General features: G+C 61.2%; 1 long non-coding RNA gene across 5 annotated transcripts in view; it reads right to left on the reverse strand.

Annotated features, from left to right (window-relative positions):
* Positions 1-22,975, reverse strand: part of LOC125964724 (uncharacterized) — a 167,975-nt gene that overhangs the window by 29,254 nt on the left and 115,746 nt on the right. Inside the window, exon 1 of one of the 5 annotated variants that reach the window (XR_007477961.1) lies at positions 21,048-21,076. The exons of 3 other annotated variants lie outside the window; for them this stretch is intronic. This is a non-coding gene — a long non-coding RNA (uncharacterized LOC125964724). Of the gene's footprint in view, positions 1-15,009; positions 15,039-21,047; positions 21,077-22,975 lie in introns of those variants that run through there. One more of the 5 variants, XR_007477960.1, reaches the window with a different exon arrangement.

A 22,975-nucleotide genomic window follows, 5' to 3' on the forward strand; every position in this document is an offset into this window, starting at 1 on the left:
CTGGACCCTAAACCGTCCCCGTCCCCTAACCCTAACCCTAGCCCGAACCCTAACCCTAACCCTTCCCCGAAGCCTGACCCTCACCCGTCCCCTAATCCTAACCCGTACGCTGACACTCACCCGCGTCCTCACACGTAGGCTCCCCCTAAAGCGTTGTCGTACCCTCACCTGGACCCTAAGCCGTCCCCGTCCCCTAACCCTAACCCTAGCCCGAACCCTAACCCTAACCCTTCCCCGAAGCCTGACCCTCACTCGTCCCCTAATCCTAACCCATACGCTGACACTCACCCACGCTCTCACACGTACGCTCCCCCTAAAGCGTTGTCGTAACCTCACCTGGACCCTAAACTGTCCCCGTCCCCTAACCCTAACCCTAGCCCGAACCCTAACCCTAACCCTTCCCCGAAGCCTGACCCTCACCCGTCCCCTAATCCTAACCCGTACGCTGACACTCACCCGCGCCCTCACACGTACGCTCCGCCTAAAGCGTTGTCGTACCCTCACCTGGACCCTAAAGCGTCCCCGTCCCCTAACCCTAACCCTAGCCCGAACCCTAACCCTAACCCTTCCCCGAAGCCTGACACTCAGCCGTCCCCTAATCCTAAACCGTACGCTGACACTCACCCGCGCCCTCACACGTACGCTCCCCCTAAAGCGTTGTCGTACCTTCACCTGGACCCTAAACCGTCCCCGTCCCCTAACCGTAACCCTAGCCCGAACCCTAACCCTAACCCATCCCCGAAGCCTGACCCTCACCCGTCCCCTAATCCTAACCCATACGCTGACACTCACCCGCGCCCTCACACGTACGCTCCCCCTAAAGCGTTGTCGTACCCTCACCTGGACCCTAAACCGTCCCCGTCCCCTAACCCTAACCCTTGCCCGAACCCTAACCCTAACCCTTCCCCGAAGCCTGACCCTCACCCGTCCCCTAATCCTAACCCGTACGCTGACACTCACCCGCGCCCTCACACGTACGCTCCCCCTAAAGCGTTGTCGTACCCTCACCTGGACCCTAAACCGTCCCCGTCCCCTAACCCTAACCCTAGCCCGAACCCTAACCCTAACACTTCCCCGAAGCCTGACCCTCACCCGTCCCCTAATCCTAACCCGTACGCTGACACTCACCCACGCCCTCACACGTACGCTCCCCCTAAAGCGTTGTCGTACCCTCACCTGGACCCTAAACCGTCCCCGTCCCCTAACCCTAACCCTAGCCCGAACCCTAACCCTAACCCTTCCCCGAAGCCTGACCCTCAGCCGTCCCCTAATCCTAACCCGTACGCTGACACTCACCCGCGCCCTCACACGTACGCTCCCCCTAAAGCGTTGTCGTACCCTCACCTGGACCCTAAACCGTCCCCGTCCCCTAACCCTAACCCTAGCCCGAACCCTAACCCTAACCCTTCCCCGAAGCCTGACCCTCACCCGTCCCCTAATCCTAACCCGTACGCTGACACTCACCCGCGCCCTCACACGTACGCTCCCCCTAAAGCGTTGTCGTACCCTCACCTGGACCCTAAACCGTCCCCGTCCCCTAACCCTAACCCTAGCCCGAACCCTAACCCTAACCCTTCCCCGAAGCCTGACCCTCACCCGTCCCCTATTCCTAACCCGTACGCTGACACTCACCCGCGCCCTCACACGTACGCTCCCCCTAAAGCGTTGTCGTACCCTCACCTGGACCCTAAACCGTCCCCGTCCCCTAACCCTGACCCTAGCCCGAACCCTAACCCTAACCCTTCCCCGAAGCCTGACCCTCACACGTCCCCTAATCCTAACCCGTACGCTGACACTCACCCGCGCCCTCACACGTACGCTCCCCCTAAAGCGTTGTCGTACCCTCACCTGGACCCTAAACCGTCCCCGTCCCCTAACCCTGACCCTAGCCCGAACCCTAACCCTAACCCTTCCCCGAAGCCTGACCCTCACCCGTCCCCTAATCCTAACCCGTACGCTGACACTCACCCGCGCCCTCACACGTACGCTCCCCCTAAAGCGTTGTCGTACCCTCACCTGGACCCTAAACGGTCCCCGTCCCCTAACCCTAACCCTAGCCCGAACCCTAACCCTAACCCTTCCCCGAAGCCTGACCCTCACCCGTCCCCTAATCCTAACCCGTACGCTGACACTCACCCGCGCCCTCACACGTACGCGCCCCCTAAAGCGTTGTCGTACCCTCACCTGGACCCTAAACCGTCCCCGTCCCCTAACCCTAACCCTAGCCCGAACCCTAACCCTAACACTTCCCCGAAGCCTGACCCTCACCCGTCCCCTAATCCTAACCCGTACGCTGACACTCACCCGCGCCCTCACACGTACGCTCCCCCTAAAGCGTTGTCGTACCCTCACCTGGACCCTAAACCGTCCCCGTCCCCTAACCCTAACCCTAGCCCGAACCCTAACCCTAACCCTTCCCCGAAGCCTGACCCTCACCCGTCCCCTAATCCTAACCCGTACGCTGACACTCACCCGCGCCCTCACACGTACGCTCCCCCTAAAGCGTTGTCGTACCCTCACCTGGACCCTAAACCGTCCCCGTCCCCTAACCCTAACCCTAGCCCGAACCCTAACCCTAACCCTTCCCCGAAGCCTGACCCTCACCCGTCCCCTAATCCTAACCCGTACGCTGACACTCACCCGCGCCCTCACACGTACGCTCCCCCTAAAGCGTTGTCGTACCCTCACCTGGACCCTAAGCCGTCCCCGTCCCCTAACCCTAACCCTAGCCCGAACCCTAACCCTAACCCTAACCCTTCCCCGAAGCCTGACCCTCACCCGTCCCCTAATCCTAACCCGTACGCTGACACTCACCCGCGCCCTCACACGTACGCTCCCCCTAAAGCGTTGTCGTACCCTCACCTTGACCCTAAACCATCCCCGTCCCCTAACCCTAACACTAGCCCGAACCCTAACCCTAACCCTTCCCCGAAGCCTGACCCTCACCCGTCCCCTAATCCTAACCCGTACGCTGACACTCACCCGCGCCCTCACACGTACGCTCCCCCTAAAGCGTTGTCGTACCCTCACCTGGACCCTAAACCGTCCCCGTCCCCTAACCCTAACCCTAGCCCGAACCCTAACCCTAACCCTTCCCCGAAGCCTGACCCTCACCCGTCCCTTAATCCTAACCCGTACGCTGACACTCACCGGCGCCCTCACACGTAGGCTCCCCCTAAAACGTTGTCGTACCCTCACCTGGACCCTAAACCGTCCCCGTCCCCTAACCCTAACCCTAGCCCGAACCCTAACCCTAACCCTTCCCCGAAGCCTGACCCTCACCCGTCCCCTAATCCTAACCCGTACGCTGACACTCACCCGCGCCCTCACACGTACGCTCCCCCTAAAGCGTTGTCGTACCCTCACCTGGACCCTAAAGCGTCCCCGTCCCCTAACCCTAACCCTGCCCGAACCCTAACCCTAACCCTTCCCCGAAGCCTGACACTCAGCCGTCCCCTAATCCTAAACCGTACGCTGACACTCACCCGCGCCCTCACACGTACGCTCCCCCTAAAGCGTTGTCGTACCTTCACCTGGACCCTAAACCGTCCCCGTCCCCTAACCGTAACCCTAGCCCGAACCCTAACCCTAACCCATCCCCGAAGCCTGATCCTCACCCGTCCCCTAATCCTAACACGTACGCTGACACTCACCCGCGCCCTCACACGTACGCTCCCCCTAAAGCGTTGTCGTACCCTCACCTGGACCCTAAACTGTCCCCGTCCCCTAACCCTAACCCTAGCCCGAACCCTAACCCTAACCCTTCCCCGAAGCCTGACCCTCACCCGTCCCCTAATCCTAACCCGTACGCTGACACTCACTCGCGCACTCACACGTACGCTCCCCCTAAAGCGTTGTCGTACCTTCACCAGAACCCTAAACCGTCCCCGTCCCCTAAGCCTAACCCTAGCCCGAACCCTAACCCTAACCCTTCCCCGAAGCCTGACCCTCACCCGTCCCCTAATCCTAACCCGTACGCTGACACTCACCCGCGCCCTCACACGTACGCTCCCCCTAAAGCGTTGTCGTACCCTCACCTGGACCCTAAACCGTCCCCGTCCCCTAACCCTAACCCTAGCCCGAACCCTAACCCTAACCCTTCCCCGAAGCCTGACCCTCACCCGTCCCCTAATCCTAACCCGTACGCTGACACTCACCCGCGCCCTCACACGTACGCTCCCCCTAAAGCGTTGTCGTACCCTCACCTGGACCCTAAACCGTCCCCGTCCCCTAACCCTAACACTAGCCCGAACCCTAACCCTAACCCTTCCCCGAAGCCTGACCCTCACCCGTCCCCTAATCCTAACCCGTACGCTGACACTCACCCGCGCCCTCACACGTACGCTCCCCCTAAAGCGTTGTCGTACCCTCACCTGGACCCTAAACCGTCCCCGTCCCCTAACCCTAACCCTAGCCCGAACCCTAACCCTAACCCTTCCCCGAAGCCTGACCCTCACCCGTCCCTTAATCCTAACCCGTACGCTGACACTCACCCGCGCCCTCACACGTAGGCTCCCCCTAAAACGTTGTCGTACCCTCACCTGGACCCTAAACCGTCCCCGTCCCCTAACCCTAACCCTAGCCCGAACCCTAAACCTAACCCTTCCCCGAAGCCTGACCCTCAGCCGTCCCCTAATCCTAACCCGTACGCTGACACTCACCCACGCCCTCACACGTACGCTCCCCCTAAAGCGTTGTCGTACCCTCACCTGGACCCTAAACCGTCCCCGTCCCCTAACCCTAACCCTAGCCCGAACCCTAACCCTAACCCTTCCCCGAAGCCTGACCCTCAACCGTCCCCTAATCCTAACCCGTACGCTGACACTCACCCGTGCCATCACACGTACGCTCCCCCTAAAGCGTTGTCGTACCCTCACCTGGACCGTAAACCGTCCCCGTCCCCTAACCCTAACCCTAGCCCGAACCCTAACCCTAACCCTTCCCCGAAGCCTGACCCTCACCCGTCCCCTAATCCTAACCCGTACGCTGACACTCACCCGCGCCCTCACACGTACGCTCCCCCTAAAGCGTTGTCGTACCCTCACCTGGACCCTAAACCGTCCCCGTCCCCTAACCCTAACCCTAGCCCGAACCCTAACCCTAACCCTTCCCCGAAGCCTGACCCTCACCCGTCCCCTAATCCTAACCCGTACGCTGACACTCACCCGCGCCCTCACACGTATGCTCCCCCTAAAGCGTTTTCGTACCCTCTCCTGGACCCTAAACCGTCCCCGTCCCCTAACCCTAACCCTAGCCCGAACCCTAACCCTAACCCTTCCCCGAAGCCTGACCCTCACCCGTCCCCTAATCCTAACCCGTACGCTGACACTCACCCGCGCCCTCACACGTACGCTCCCCCTAAAGCGTTGTCGTACCCTCACCTGGACCCTAAGCCGTCCCCGTCCCCTAAGCCTAACCCTAGCCCGAACCCTAACCCTAACCCTTCCCCGAAGCCTGACCCTCAGCCGTCCCCTAATCCTAACCCATACGCTGACACTCACCCACGACCTCACACGTACGCTCCCCCTAAAGCGTTGTCGTAACCTCACCTGGACCCTAAACCGTCCCCGTCCCCTAACCCTAACCCTAGCCCGAACCCTAACCCTAACCCTTCCCCGAAGCCTGACCCTCACCCGTCCCCTAATCCTAACCCGTACGCTGACACTCACCCGCGCCCTCACACGTACGCTCCCCCTAAAGCGTTGTCGTACCCTCACCTGGACCCTAAACCGTCCCCGTCCCCTAACCCTAACCCTAGCCCGAACCCTAACCCTAACCCTTCCCCGAAGCCTGACCCTCAGCCGTCCCCTAATCCTAACCCGTACGCTGACACTCACCCGCGCCCTCACACGTACGCTCCCCCTAAAGCGTTGTCGTACCCTCACCTGGACCCTAAACCGTCCCCGTCCCCTAACCCTAACCCTAGCCCGAACCCTAACCCTAACCCTTCCCCGAAGCCTGACCCTCAGCCGCCCCTAATCCTAACCCGTACGCTGACACTCACCCGCGCCCTCACACGTACGCTCCCCCTAAAGCGATGTCGTACCCTCACCTGGACCCTAAACCGTCCCCGTCCCCTAACCCTAACCCTAGCCCGAACCCTAACCCTAACCCTTCCCCGAAGCCTGACCCTCACCCGTCCCCTAATCCTAACCCGTACGCTGACACTCACCCGCGCCCTCACACGTACGCTCCCCCTAAAGCGTTGTCGTACCCTCACCTGGACCCTAAAGCGTCCCCGTCCCCTAAGCCTAACCCTAGCCCGAACCCTAACCCTAACCCTTCCCCGAAGCCTGACCCTCACCCGTCCCCTAATCCTAACCCGTACGCTGACACTCACCCGCGCCCTCACACGTACGCTCCCCCTAAAGCGTTGTCGTACCCTCACCTGGACCCTAAACTGTCCCCGTCCCCTAACCCTAACCCTAGCCCGAACCCTAACCCTAACCCTTCCCCGAAGCCTGACCCTCACCCGTCCCCTAATCCTAACCCGTACGCTGACACTCACCCGCGCCCTCACAGGTACGCTCCCCCTAAAGCGTTGTCGTACCTTCACCAGAACCCTAAACCGTCCCCGTCCCCTAAGCCTAACCCTAGCCCGAACCCTAACCCTAACCCTTCCCCGCAGCCTGACCCTCACCCGTCCCCTAATCCTAACCCGTACGCTGACACTCACCCGCGCCCTCACACGTACGCTCCCCCTAAAGCGTTGTCGTACCCTCACCTGGACCCTAAACCGTCCCCGTCCCCTAAGCCTAACCCTAGCCCGAACCCTAACCCTAACCCTTCCCCGAAGCCTGACCCTCACCCGTCCCCTAATCCTAACCCGTACGCTGACACTCACCCGCGCCCTCACACGTACGCTCCCCCTAAAGCGTTGTCGTACCCTCACCTGGACCCTAAACCGTCCCCGTCCCCTAAGCCTAACCCTAGCCCGAACCCTAACCCTAACGCTTCCCCGAAGCCTGACCCTCACCCGTCCCCTAATCCTAACCCGTACGCTGACACTCTCCCGCGCCCTCACACGTACGCTCCCCCTAAAGCGTTGTTGTACCCTCACCTGGACCCTAAACCGTCCCCGTCCCCTAACCCTAACCCTAGCCCGAACCCTAACCCTAACCCTTCCCCGAAGCCTGACCCTCACCCGTCCCCTAATCCTAACCTGTACGCTGACACTCACCCGCGCCCTCACACGTACGCTCCCCCTAAAGCGTTGTCGTACCCTCACCTGGACCCTAAACCGTCCCCGTCCCCTAAGCCTAACCCTAGCCCGAACCCTAACCCTAACCCTTCCCCGAAGCCTGACCCTCACCCGTCCCCTAATCCTAACCCGTACGCTGACACTCACCCGCGCCCTCACACGTACGCTCCCCCTAAAGCGTTGTCGTACCCTCACCTGGACCCTAAACCGTCCCCGTCCCCTAAGCCTAACCCTAGCCCGAACCCTAACCCTAACACTTCCCCGAAGCCTGACCCTCACCCGTCCCCTAATCCTAACCCGTACGCTGACACTCACCCGCGCCCTCACACGTACGCTCCCCCTAAAGCGTTGTCGTACCCTCACCTGGACCCTAAACCGTCCCCGTCCCCTAACCCTAACCCTAGCCCGAACCCTAACCCTAACCCTTCCCCGAAGCCTGACCCTCACCCGTCCCCTAATCCTAACCCGTACGCTGACACTCACCCGCGCCCTCACACGTACGCTCCCCCTAAAGCGTTGTCGTACCCTCACCTGGACCCTAAACCGTCCCCATCCCCTAACCCTAACCCTAGCCCGAACCCTAACCCTAACCCTTCCCCGAAACCTGACCCTCACCCGTCCCCTAATCCTAACCCATACGCTGACACTCACCCGCGCCCTCACACGTACGCTCCCCCTAAAGCGTTGTCGTACCCTCACCTGGACCCTAAACCGTCCCCGTCCCCTAACCCTAACCCTAGCCCGAACCCTAACCCTAACCCTTCCCCAAAGCCTGACCCTCAGCCGTCCCCTAATCCTAACCCGTACGCTGACACTCACCCGCGCCCTCACACGTACGCTCCCCCTAAAGCGTTGTCGTACCCTCACCTGGACCCTAAACCGTCCCCGTCCCCTAACCCTAACCCTAGCCCGAACCCTAACCCTAACCCTTTCCCGAAGCCTGACCCTCACCCGTCCCCTAATCCTAACCCGTACGCTGACACTCACCCGCGCCCTCACACGTACGCTCCCCCTAAAGCGTTGTCGTACCCTCACCTGGACCCTAAACCGTCCCAGTCCCCTAAACCTAACCCTAGCCCGAACCCTAACCCTAAAACTTCCCCGAAGCCTGACCCTCACCCGTCCCCTAATCCTAACCCGTACGCTGACACTCACCCGCGCCCTCACACGTAGGGTCCCCCTAAAGCGTTGTCGTACCCTCACCTGGACCCTAAACCGTCCCCGTCCCCTAACCCTAACCCTAGCCCGAACCCTAAACCTAACCCTTCCCCGAAGCCTGACCCTCACCCGTCCCCTAATCCTAACCCGTACGCTGACACTCACCCGCGCCCTCACACGTACGCTCCCCCTAAAGCGTTGTCGTACCCTCACCTGGACCCTAAACCGTCCCCGTCCCCTAACCCTAACCCTAGCCCGAACCCTAACCCTAACCCTTCCCCGAAGCCTGACCCTCACCCGCCCCCTAATCCTAACCCGTACGCTGACACTCACCCGCGCCCTCACACGTACGCTCCCCCTAAAGCGTTGTCGTACACTCACCTGGACCCTAAACCGTCCCCGTCCCCTAACCCTAACCCTAGCCCGAACCCTAACCCTAAGCCTTCCCCGAAGCCTGACCCTCACCCGTCCCCTAATCCTAACCCGTACGCTGACACTCACCAGCGCCCTCACACGTACGCTCCCCCTAAAGCTTTGTCGTACCCTCACCTGGACCCTAAACCGTCCCCGTCCCCTAACCCTAACCCTAGCCCGAACCCTAACCCTAACCCTTCCCCGAAGCCTGACCCTCAGCCGTCCCCTAATCCTAACCCGTACGCTGACACTCACCCGCGCCCTCACACGTACGCTCCCCCTAAAGCGTTGTCGTACCCTCACCTGGACCCTAAACCGTCCCCGTCCCCTAACCCGAACCCTAACCCTAACCCTTCCCCCAAGCCTGACCCTCACCCGTCCCCTAATCCTAACCCGTACGCTGACACTCACCCGCGCCCTCACACGTACGCTCCCCCTAAAGCGTTGTCGTACCCTCACCTGGACCCTAAACCGTCCCCGTCCCCTAACCCTAACCATAGCCCAAACCCTAACCCTAACCCTTCCCCGAAGCCTGACCCTCACCCATCCCCTAATCCTAACCCGTACGCTGACACTCACCCGCGCCCTCACACGTACGCTCCCCCTAAAGCGTTGTCGTACCCTGTACCTGGACCCTAAACCGTCCCCGTCCCCTAACCGTAACCCTAGCCCGAACCCTAACCCGAACCCTAACCCTTCCCCGAAGCCTGACCCAAACCCGTCCCCTAATCCTAACCCGTACGCTGACACTCACCCGCGCCCTCACACATACGCTCCCCCTAAAGCGTTGTCGTACCCTCACCTGGACCCTAAACCGTCCCCGTCCCCTAAGCCTAACCCTAGCCCGAACCCTAACCCTAACCCTTCCCCGAAGCCTGACACTCACCCGTCTCCTAATCCTAACCCGTACGCTGACACTCACCCGCGTCCTCACACGTACGCTCCCCCTAAAGCGTTGTCGTACCCTCACCTGGACCCTAAACCGTCCCCGTCCCCTAAGCCTAACTCTAGCCCGAACCCTCACCCCGTCCCCTAATCCTAACCCGTACGCTGACACTCACCCGCGCCCTCACACGTACGCTCCCCCTAAAGCGTTGTCGTACCCTCACCTGGACCCTAAACCGTCCCCGTCCCCCTAACCCTAACCCTAGCCCGAACCCTAACCCTAACCCTTCCCCGAAGCCTGACCCTCACCCGTCCCCTAATCCTAACCCGTACGCTGACACTCACCCCGCGCCCTCACACGTACGCTCCCCCTAAAGCGTTGTCGTACACTCACCTGGACCCTAAACCGTCCCCGTCCCCTAACCCTAAACCCTAGCCCGAACCCTAACCCTAACCCTTCCCCGAAGCCTGACCCTCAGCCGTCCCCTAATCCTAACCCGTACGCTGACACTCACCCGCGCCCCTCACACGTACGCTCCCCCTAAAGCGTTGTCGTACCCTCACCTGGACCCTAAACCGTCCCCCGTCACCTAACCCTAACCCTAGCCCGAACCCTAACCCTAAACCTTCCCCGAAGCCTGACCCTCACCCGTCCCCTAATCCTAACCCGTACGCTGACACTCACCCCCGGCCCTCAAACGTATGCTCCCCCTAAAGCGTTGTCGTACCCTCACCTGGACCCTAAACCGTCCCCGTCCCCTAACCCGAACCCTAACCCTAACCCTTCCCCCAAGCCTGACCCTCACCCGTCCCCCTAATCCTAACCCGTACGCTGACACTCACCCGCGCCCTCACACGTACGCTCCCCCTAAAGCGTTGTCGTACCCTGTACCTGGACTCTAAACCGTCCCCGTCCCCTAACCGTAACCCTAGCCCGAACCCTAACCCTAACCCTAACCCTTCCCCGAAGCCTGACCCAAACCCGTCCCCTAATCCTAACCCGTACGCTGACACTCACCCGCGCCCTCACACATACGCTCCCCCTAAAGCGTTGTCGTACCCTCACCTGGACCCTAAACCGTCCCCGTCCCCTAAGCCTAACCCTAGCCCGAACCCTAACCCTAACCCTTCCCCGACCTAACCCTCTCCAACGCAAAGCCTGACACTCACCGTCTCCTAATCCTAACCCGTACGCTGACACTCACCCGCGCCCTCACACGTACGCTCCCCCTAAAGCGTTGTCGTACCCTCACCTGGACCCTAAACCGTCCCCGTCCCCTAAGCCTAACTCTAGCCCGAACCCCTAACCCTAACCCTTCCCCGAAGCCTGACCCTCACCCGTCCCCTAATCCTAACCCGTACGCTGACACTCACCCCGCGCCCTCACACGTACGCTCCCCCTAAAGCGTTGTCGTACCCTCACCTGGACCCTAAACCGTCCCCGTCCCCTAACCCTAACCCTAGCCCGAACCCTAACCCTAACCCTTCCCCGAAGCCTGACCCTCACCCGTCCCCTAATCCTAACCCGTACGCTGACACTCACCCGCGCCCTCACACGTACGCTCCCCCCTAAAGCGTTGTCGTACCCTCACCTGGACCCTAAACCGTCCCCGTCCCCTAACCCTAACCCTAGCCCGAACCCTAACCCTAACCCTTCCCCGAAGCCTGACCCTCACCCGTCCCCTAATCCTAACCCGTACGCTGACACTCACCCACGCCCTCACACGTACGCTCCCCCTAAAGCGTTGTCGTACCCACACCTGGACCCTAAACCGTCCCCGTCCCCCTAAGCCTAACCCTAGCCCGAACCCTAACCCTAACCCTTCCCCGAAGCCTGACCCTCACCCGTCCCCTAATCCTAACCCGTACGCTGACACTCACCCGCGCCCTCACACGTACGCTCCCCCTAAAGCGTTGTCGTACCCTCACCTGGACCCTAAGCCGTCCCCGTCCCCTAACCCCTAACCCTAGCCCGAACCCTAACCCTAACCCTTCCCCGAAGCCTGACCCTCACCCGTCCCCTAATCCTAAACCATACGCTGACACTCACCCGCGCCCTCACACGTACGCTCCCCCTAAAGCGTTGTCGTACCCTCACCTGGACCCTAAACCGTCCCCGTCCCCTAACCCTAACCCTAGCCCGAACCCTAACCCTAACCCTTCCCCGAAGCCTGACTCTCACCCGTCCCCTAATCCTAACCCGTACGCTGACACTCACCCGCGCCCTCACACGTACGCTCCCCCTAAAGCGTTGTCGTACCCTCACCTGGACCCTAAACCGTCCCCGTCCCCTAACCCTAACCCTAGCCCGAACCCTAACCCTAACCCTTCCCCGAAGCCTGACCCTCACCCGTCCCCTAATCCTAACCCGTACGCTGACACTCACCCGCGCCCTCACACGTACGCTCCCCCTAAAGCGTTGTCGTACCCTCACCTGGACCCTAAACCGTCCCCGTCCCCTAACCCTAACACTAGCCCGAACCCTAACCCTAACCCTTCCCCGAAGCCTGACCCTCACCCGTCCCCTAATCCTAACCCGTACGCTGACACTCACCCGCGCCCTCACACGTACGCTCCCCCTAAAGCGTTGTCGTACCCTCACCTGGACCCTAAACCGTCCCCGTCCCCTAACCCTAACCCTAGCCCGAACCCTAACCCTAACCCTTCCCCGAAGCCTGACCCTCACCCGTCCCTTAATCCTAACCCGTACGCTGACACTCACCCGCGCCCTCACACGTAGGCTCCCCCTAAAACGTTGTCGTACCCTCACCTGGACCCTAAACCGTCCCCGTCCCCTAACCCTAACCCTAGCCCGAACCCTAAACCTAACCCTTCCCCGAAGCCTGACCCTCAGCCGTCCCCTAATCCTAACCCGTACGCTGACACTCACCCGCGCCCTCACACGTACGCTCCCCCTAAAGCGTTGTCGTACCCTCACCTGGACCCTAAACCGTCCCCGTCCCCTAACCCTAACCCTAGCCCGAACCCTAACCCTAACCCTTCCCCGAAGCCTGACCCTCACCCGTCCCCTAATCCTAACCCGTACGCTGACACTCACACGTGCCCTCACACGTACGCTCCCCCTAAAGCGTTATCGTACCCTCAACTGGACCGTAAACCGTCCCCGTCCCCTAACCCTAACCCTAGCCCGAACCCTAACCCTAACCCTTCCCCGAAGCCTGACCCTCACCCGTCCCCTAATCCTAACCCGTACGCTGACACTCACCCGCGCCCTCACACGTACGCTCCCCCTAAAGCGTTGTCGTACCCTCACCTGGACCCTAAACCGTTCCCGTCCCCTAACCCTAACCCTAGCCCGAACCCTAACCCTAACCCTTCCCCGAAGCCTGACCCTCACCCGTCCCCTAATCCTAACCCGAAAGCTGACACTCACCCGCGCCCTCACACGTACGCTCCCCCTAAAGCGTTGTCGTACCCTCACCTGGACCCTAAACCGTCCCCGTCCCCTAAGCCTAACCCTAGCCCGAACCCTAACCCTAACACTTCCCCGAAGCCTGACCCTCACCCGTCCCCTAATCCTAACCCGTACGCTGACACTCACCCGCGCCCTCACACGTACGCTCCCCCTAAAGCGTTGTCGTACCCTCACCTGGACCCTAAACCGTCCCCGTCCCCTAAGCCTAACCCTAGCCCGAACCCTAACCCTAACCCTTCCCCGAAGCCTGACCCTCACCCGTCCCCTAATCCTAACCCGTACGCTGACACTCACCCGCGCCCTCACACGTACGCTCCCCCTAAAGCGTTGTCGTACCCTCACCTGGACCCTAAGCCGTCCCCGTCCCCTAACCCTAACCCTAGCCCGAACCCTAACCCTAACCCTTCCCCGAAGCCTGACCCTCACCCGTCCCCTAATCCTAAACCATACGCTGACACTCACCCGCGCCCTCACACGTACGCTCCCCCTAAAGCGTTGTCGTACCCTCACCTGGACCCTAAACCGTCCCCGTCCCCTAACCCTAACCCTAGCCCGAACCCTAAACCTAACCCTTCCCCGAAGCCTGACCCTCACCCGTCCCCTAATCCTAACCCGTACGCTGACACTCACCCGCGCCCTCACACGTACGCTCCCCCTAAAGCGTTGTCGTACCCTCACCTGGACCCTAAACCGTCCCCATCCCCTAACCCTAACCCTAGCCCGAACCCTAACCCTAACCCTTCCCCGAAGCCTGACCCTCACCCGTCCCCTAATCCTAACTCGTACGCTGACACTCACCCACGCCCTCACACGTACTCTCCCCCTAAAGCGTTGTCGTACCCTCACCTGGACCCTAAACCTTCCCCGTCCCCTAACCCTAACCCTAGCCCGAACCCTAACCCTAACACTTCCCCGAAGCCTGACCCTCACCCGTCCCCTAATCCTAACCCGTACGCTGACACTCACCCGCGCCCTCACACGTACGCTCCCCCTAAAGCGTTGTCGTACCCTCACCTGGACCCTAAACCGTCCCCGTCCCCTAACCCTAACCCTAGCCCGAACCCTAACCCTAACCCTTCCCCGAAGCCTGACCCTCACCCGTCCCCTAATCCTAACCCGTACGCTGACACTCACCCGCGCCCTCACACGTACGCTCCCCCTAAAGCGTTGTCGTACCCTCACCTGGACCCTAAACCGTCCCCGTCCCCTAACCCTAACCCTAGCCCGAACCCTAACCCTAACCCTTCCCCGAAGCCTGACCCTCACCCGTCCCCTAATCCTAACCCATACGCTGACACTCACCCGCGCCCTCACACGTACGCTCCCCCTAAAGCGTTGTCGTACCCTCACCTGGACCCTAAACCGTCCCCGTCCCCTAACCCTAACCCTAGCCCGAACCCTAACCCTAACCCTTCCCCAAAGCCTGACCCTCAGCCGTCCCCTAATCCTAACCCGTACGCTGACACTCACCCGCGCCCTCACACGTACGCTCCCCCTAAAGCGTTGTCGTACCCTCACCTGGACCCTAAACCGTCCCCGTCCCCTAACCCTAACCCTAGCCCGAACCCTAACCCTAACCCTTTCCCGAAGCCTGACACTCACCCGTCCCCTAATCCTAACCCGTACGCTGACACTCACCCGCGCCCTCACACGTACGCTCCCCCTAAAGCGTTGTCGTACCCTCACCTGGACCCTAAACCGTCCCCGTCCCCTAACCCTAACCCTAGCCCGAACCCTAACCCTAACACTTCCCCGAAGCCTGACCCTCACCCGTCCCCTAATCCTAACCCGTACGCTGACACTCACCCGCGCCCTCACACGTACACTCCCCCTAAAGCGTTGTCATACCCTCACCTGGACCCTAAACCGTCCCCGGCCCCTAACCCTAACCCTAGCCCGAACCCTAACCCTAAACCTTCCCTGAAGCCTGACCCTCACCCGTCCCCTAATCCTAACCCGTACGCTGACACTCACCCGCGCCCTCACACGTACGCTCCCCCTAAAGCGTTGTCGTACCCTCACCTGGACCCTAAACCGTCCCCGTCCCCTAACCCGAACCCTAACCCTAACCCTTCCCCCAAGCCTGACCCTCACCCGTCCCCTAATCCTAACCCGTACGCTGACACTCACCCGCGCCCTCACACGTACGCTCCCCCTAAAGCGTTGTCGTACCCTCACCTGGACCCTAAACCGTCCCCGTCCCCTAACCCTAACCATAGCCCAAACCCTAACCCTAACCCTTCCCCGAAGCCTGACCCTCACCCATCCCCTAATCCTAACCCGTACGCTGACACTCACCCGCGCCCTCACACGTACGCTCCCCCTAAAGCGTTGTCGTACCCTGTACCTGGACCCTAAACCGTCCCCGTCCCCTAACCGTAACCCTAGCCCGAACCCTAACCCGAACCCTAACCCTTCCCCGAAGCCTGACCCAAACCCGTCCCCTAATCCTAACCCGTACGCTGACACTCACCCGCGCCCTCACACATACGCTCCCCCTAAAGCGTTGTCGTACCCTCACCTGGACCCTAAACCGTCCCCGTCCCCTAAGCCTAACCCTAGCCCGAACCCTAACCCTAACCCTTCCCCGAAGCCTGACACTCACCCGTCTCCTAATCCTAACCCGTACGCTGACACTCACCCGCGTCCTCACACGTACGCTCCCCCTAAAGCGTTGTCGTACCCTCACCTGGACCCTAAACCGTCCCCGTCCCCTAAGCCTAACTCTAGCCCGAACCCTAACCCTAACCCTTCCCCGAAGCCTGACCCTCACCCGTCCCCTAATCCTAACCCGTACGCTGACACTCACCCGCGCCCTCACACGTACGCTCCCCCTAAAGCGTTGTCGTACCCTCACCTGGACCCTAAACCGTCCCCGTCCCCTAACCCTAACCCTAGCCCGAACCCTAACCCTAACCCTTCCCCGAAGCCTGACCCTCACCCGTCCCCTAATCCTAACCCGTACGCTGACACTCACCCGCGCCCTCACACGTACGCTCCCCCTAAAGCGTTGTCGTACACTCACCTGGACCCTAAACCGTCCCCGTCCCCTAACCCTAACCCTAGCCCGAACCCTAACCCTAACCCTTCCCCGAAGCCTGACCCTCAGCCGTCCCCTAATCCTAACCCGTACGCTGACACTCACCCGCGCCCTCACACGTACGCTCCCCCTAAAGCGTTGTCGTACCCTCACCTGGACCCTAAACCGTCCCCGTCACCTAACCCTAACCCTAGCCCGAACCCTAACCCTAAACCTTCCCCGAAGCCTGACCCTCACCCGTCCCCTAATCCTAACCCGTACGCTGACACTCACCCCGGCCCTCAAACGTATGCTCCCCCTAAAGCGTTGTCGTACCCTCACCTGGACCCTAAACCGTCCCCGTCCCCTAACCCGAACCCTAACCCTAACCCTTCCCCCAAGCCTGACCCTCACCCGTCCCCTAATCCTAACCCGTACGCTGACACTCACCCGCGCCCTCACACGTACGCTCCCCCTAAAGCGTTGTCGTACCCTGTACCTGGACTCTAAACCGTCCCCGTCCCCTAACCGTAACCCTAGCCCGAACCCTAACCCTAACCCTAACCCTTCCCCGAAGCCTGACCCAAACCCGTCCCCTAATCCTAACCCGTACGCTGACACTCACCCGCGCCCTCACACATACGCTCCCCCTAAAGCGTTGTCGTACCCTCACCTGGACCCTAAACCGTCCCCGTCCCCTAAGCCTAACCCTAGCCCGAACCCTAACCCTAACCCTTCCCCGAAGCCTGACACTCACCCGTCTCCTAATCCTAACCCGTACGCTGACACTCACCCGCGCCCTCACACGTACGCTCCCCCTAAAGCGTTGTCGTACCCTCACCTGGACCCTAAACCGTCCCCGTCCCCTAAGCCTAACTCTAGCCCGAACCCTAACCCTAACCCTTCCCCGAAGCCTGACCCTCACCCGTCCCCTAATCCTAACCCGTACGCTGACACTCACCCGCGCCCTCACACGTACGCTCCCCCTAAAGCGTTGTCGTACCCTCACCTGGACCCTAAACCGTCCCCGTCCCCTAACCCTAACCCTAGCCCGAACCCTAACCCTAACCCTTCCCCGAAGCCTGACCCTCACCCGTCCCCTAATCCTAACCCGTACGCTGACACTCACCCGCGCCCTCACACGTACGCTCCCCCTAAAGCGTTGTCGTACCCTCACCTGGACCCTAAACCGTCCCCGTCCCCTAACCCTAACCCTAGCCCGAACCCTAACCCTAACCCTTCCCCGAAGCCTGACCCTCACCCGTCCCCTAATCCTAACCCGTACGCTGACACTCACCCACGCCCTCACACGTACGCTCCCCCTAAAGCGTTGTCGTACCCACACCTGGACCCTAAACCGTCCCCGTCCCCTAAGCCTAACCCTAGCCCGAACCCTAACCCTAACCCTTCCCCGAAGCCTGACCCTCACCCGTCCCCTAATCCTAACCCGTACGCTGACACTCACCCGCGCCCTCACACGTACGCTCCCCCTAAAGCGTTGTCGTACCCTCACCTGGACCCTAAGCCGTCCCCGTCCCCTAACCCTAACCCTAGCCCGAACCCTAACCCTAACCCTTCCCCGAAGCCTGACCCTCACCCGTCCCCTAATCCTAAACCATACGCTGACACTCACCCGCGCCCTCACACGTACGCTCCCCCTAAAGCGTTGTCGTACCCTCACCTGGACCCTAAACCGTCCCCGTCCCCTAACCCTAACCCTAGCCCGAACCCTAACCCTAACCCTTCCCCGAAGCCTGACTCTCACCCGTCCCCTAATCCTAACCCGTACGCTGACACTCACCCGCGCCCTCACACGTACGCTCCCCCTAAAGCGTTGTCGTACCCTCACCTGGACCCTAAACCGTCCCCGTCCCCTAACCCTAACCCTAGCCCGAACCCTAACCCTAACCCTTCCCCGAAGCCTGACCCTCACCCGTCCCCTAATCCTAACCCGTACGCTGACACTCACCCGCGCCCTCACACGTACGCTCCCCCTAAAGCGTTGTCGTACCCTCACCTGGACCCTAAACCGTCCCCGTCCCCTAACCCTAACACTAGCCCGAACCCTAACCCTAACCCTTCCCCGAAGCCTGACCCTCACCCGTCCCCTAATCCTAACCCGTACGCTGACACTCACCCGCGCCCTCACACGTACGCTCCCCCTAAAGCGTTGTCGTACCCTCACCTGGACCCTAAACCGTCCCCGTCCCCTAACCCTAACCCTAGCCCGAACCCTAACCCTAACCCTTCCCCGAAGCCTGACCCTCACCCGTCCCTTAATCCTAACCCGTACGCTGACACTCACCCGCGCCCTCACACGTAGGCTCCCCCTAAAACGTTGTCGTACCCTCACCTGGACCCTAAACCGTCCCCGTCCCCTAACCCTAACCCTAGCCCGAACCCTAAACCTAACCCTTCCCCGAAGCCTGACCCTCAGCCGTCCCCTAATCCTAACCCGTACGCTGACACTCACCCGCGCCCTCACACGTACGCTCCCCCTAAAGCGTTGTCGTACCCTCACCTGGACCCTAAACCGTCCCCGTCCCCTAACCCTAACCCTAGCCCGAACCCTAACCCTAACCCTTCCCCGAAGCCTGACCCTCACCCGTCCCCTAATCCTAACCCGTACGCTGACACTCACACGTGCCCTCACACGTACGCTCCCCCTAAAGCGTTATCGTACCCTCAACTGGACCGTAAACCGTCCCCGTCCCCTAACCCTAACCCTAGCCCGAACCCTAACCCTAACCCTTCCCCGAAGCCTGACCCTCACCCGTCCCCTAATCCTAACCCGTACGCTGACACTCACCCGCGCCCTCACACGTACGCTCCCCCTAAAGCGTTGTCGTACCCTCACCTGGACCCTAAACCGTTCCCGTCCCCTAACCCTAACCCTAGCCCGAACCCTAACCCTAACCCTTCCCCGAAGCCTGACCCTCACCCGTCCCCTAATCCTAACCCGAAAGCTGACACTCACCCGCGCCCTCACACGTACGCTCCCCCTAAAGCGTTGTCGTACCCTCACCTGGACCCTAAACCGTCCCCGTCCCCTAAGCCTAACCCTAGCCCGAACCCTAACCCTAACACTTCCCCGAAGCCTGACCCTCACCCGTCCCCTAATCCTAACCCGTACGCTGACACTCACCCGCGCCCTCACACGTACGCTCCCCCTAAAGCGTTGTCGTACCCTCACCTGGACCCTAAACCGTCCCCGTCCCCTAAGCCTAACCCTAGCCCGAACCCTAACCCTAACCCTTCCCCGAAGCCTGACCCTCACCCGTCCCCTAATCCTAACCCGTACGCTGACACTCACCCGCGCCCTCACACGTACGCTCCCCCTAAAGCGTTGTCGTACCCTCACCTGGACCCTAAGCCGTCCCCGTCCCCTAACCCTAACCCTAGCCCGAACCCTAACCCTAACCCTTCCCCGAAGCCTGACCCTCACCCGTCCCCTAATCCTAAACCATACGCTGACACTCACCCGCGCCCTCACACGTACGCTCCCCCTAAAGCGTTGTCGTACCCTCACCTGGACCCTAAACCGTCCCCGTCCCCTAACCCTAACCCTAGCCCGAACCCTAAACCTAACCCTTCCCCGAAGCCTGACCCTCACCCGTCCCCTAATCCTAACCCGTACGCTGACACTCACCCGCGCCCTCACACGTACGCTCCCCCTAAAGCGTTGTCGTACCCTCACCTGGACCCTAAACCGTCCCCATCCCCTAACCCTAACCCTAGCCCGAATCCTAACCCTAACCCTTCCCCGAAGCCTGACCCTCACCCGTCCCCTAATCCTAACTCGTACGCTGACACTCACCCACGCCCTCACACGTACTCTCCCCCTAAAGCGTTGTCGTACCCTCACCTGGACCCTAAACCTTCCCCGTCCCCTAACCCTAACCCTAGCCCGAACCCTAACCCTAACACTTCCCCGAAGCCTGACCCTCACCCGTCCCCTAATCCTAACCCGTACGCTGACACTCACCCGCGCCCTCACACGTACGCTCCCCCTAAAGCGTTGTCGTACCCTCACCTGGACCCTAAACCGTCCCCGTCCCCTAACCCTAACCCTAGCCCGAACCCTAACCCTAACCCTTCCCCGAAGCCTGACCCTCACCCGTCCCCTAATCCTAACCCGTACGCTGACACTCACCCGCGCCCTCACACGTACGCTCCCCCTAAAGCGTTGTCGTACCCTCACCTGGACCCTAAACCGTCCCCGTCCCCTAACCCTAACCCTAGCCCGAACCCTAACCCTAACCCTTCCCCGAAGCCTGACCCTCACCCGTCCCCTAATCCTAACCCATACGCTGACACTCACCCGCGCCCTCACACGTACGCTCCCCCTAAAGCGTTGTCGTACCCTCACCTGGACCCTAAACCGTCCCCGTCCCCTAACCCTAACCCTAGCCCGAACCCTAACCCTAACCCTTCCCCAAAGCCTGACCCTCAGCCGTCCCCTAATCCTAACCCGTACGCTGACACTCACCCGCGCCCTCACACGTACGCTCCCCCTAAAGCGTTGTCGTACCCTCACCTGGACCCTAAACCGTCCCCGTCCCCTAACCCTAACCCTAGCCCGAACCCTAACCCTAACCCTTTCCCGAAGCCTGACACTCACCCGTCCCCTAATCCTAACCCGTACGCTGACACTCACCCGCGCCCTCACACGTACGCTCCCCCTAAAGCGTTGTCGTACCCTCACCTGGACCCTAAACCGTCCCCGTCCCCTAACCCTAACCCTAGCCCGAACCCTAACCCTAACACTTCCCCGAAGCCTGACCCTCACCCGTCCCCTAATCCTAACCCGTACGCTGACACTCACCCGCGCCCTCACACGTACACTCCCCCTAAAGCGTTGTCATACCCTCACCTGGACCCTAAACCGTCCCCGGCCCCTAACCCTAACCCTAGCCCGAACCCTAACCCTAAACCTTCCCTGAAGCCTGACCCTCACCCGTCCCCTAATCCTAACCCGTACGCTGACACTCACCCGCGCCCTCACATGTACGCTCCCCCTAAAGCGTTGTCGTACCCTCACCTGGACCCTAAACCGTCCCCGTCCCCTAACCCTAACCCTAGCCCGAACCCTAACCCTAACCCTTCCCCGAAGCCTGACCCTCAGCCGTCCCCTAATCCTAACCCGTACGCTGACACTCACCCGCGCCTTCACACGTACGCTCCCCCTAAAGCGTTGTCGTACCCTCACCTGGACCCTAAACCGTCCCAGTCCCCTAAACCTAACCCTAGCCCGAACCCTAACCCTAAACCTTCCCCGAAGCCTGACCCTCACCCGTCCCCTAATCCTAACCCGTACGCTGACACTCACCCGCGCCCTCACACGTAGGCTCCCCCTAAAGCGTTGTCGTACCCTCACCTGGACCCTAAACCGTCCCCGTCCCCTAACCCTAACCCTAGCCCGAACCCTAACCCTAACCCTTCCCCGAAGCCTGACCCTCACCCGTCCCCTAATCCTAACCCGTACGCTGACACTCACCCGCGCCCTCACACGTACGCTCCCCCTAAAGCGTTGTCGTACCCTCACCTGGACCCTAAACCGTCCCCGTCCCCTAACCCTAACCCTAGCCCGAACCCTAACCCTAACCCTTCCCCGAAGCCTGACCCTCACCCGTCCCCTAATCCTAACCCGTACGCTGACACTCACCCGCGCCCTCACACGTACGCTCCCCCTAAAGCGTTGTCGTACACTCACCTGGACCCTAAACCGTCCCCGTCCCCTAACCCTAACCCTAGCCCGAACCCTAACCCTAAGCCTTCCCCGAAGCCTGACCCTCACCCGTCCCCTAATCCTAACCCGTACGCTGACACTCACCAGCGCCCTCACACGTACGCTCCCCCTAAAGCGTTGTCGTACCCTCACCTGGACCCTAAACCGTCCCCGTCCCCTAACCCTAACCCTAGCCCGAACCCTAACCCTAACCCTTCCCCGAAGCCTGACCCTCAGCCGTCCCCTAATCCTAACCCGTACGCTGACACTCACCCGCGCCCTCACACGTACGCTCCCCCTAAAGCGTTGTCGTACCCTCACCTGGACCCTAAACCGTCCCCGTCCCCTAACCCTAACCCTAGCCCGAACCCTAACCCTAAACCTTCCCCGAAGCCTGACCCTCACCCGTCCCCTAATCCTAACCCGTACGCTGACACTCACCCCGGCCCTCAAACGTACGCTCCCCCTAAAGCGTTGTCGTACCCTCACCTGGACCCTAAACCGTCCCCGTCCCCTAACCCTAACCCTAGCCCGAACCCTAACCCTAACCCTTCCCCCAAGCCTGACCCTCACCCGTCCCCTAATCCTAACCCGTACGCTGACACTCACCCGCGCCCTCACACGTACGCTCCCCCTAAAGCGTTCTCGTACCCTCACCTGGACCCTAAACCGTCCCCGTCCCCTAACCCTAACCATAGCCCGAACCCTAACCCTAACCCTTCCCCGAAGCCTGACCCTCACCCGTCCCCTAATCCTAACCCGTACGCTGACACTCACCCGCGCCCTCACACGTACGCTCCCCCTAAAGCGTTGTCGTACCCTCACCTGGACCCTAAACCGTCCCCGTCCCCCAACCCTAACCCTAGCCCGAACCCTAACCCTAACCCTTCCCCGAAGCCTGACCCTCACCCGTCCCCTAATCCTAACCCGTACGCTGACACTCACCCGCGCCCTCACACGTACGCTCCCACTAAAGCGTTGTCGTACCCTCACCTGGACCCTAAACCGTCCCCGTCCCCTAACCCTAACCTTAGCCCGAACCCTAACCCTAACCCTTCCCCGAAGCCTGACCCTCAGCCGTCCCCTAATCCTAACCCGTACGCTGACACTCACCCGCGCCCTCACACGTACGCT

The sequence above is a fragment of the Orcinus orca genome, chromosome 6, assembly GCF_937001465.1.
Source record: "Orcinus orca chromosome 6, mOrcOrc1.1, whole genome shotgun sequence".
Classification (NCBI taxonomy): Eukaryota; Metazoa; Chordata; class Mammalia; order Artiodactyla; family Delphinidae; genus Orcinus; species Orcinus orca.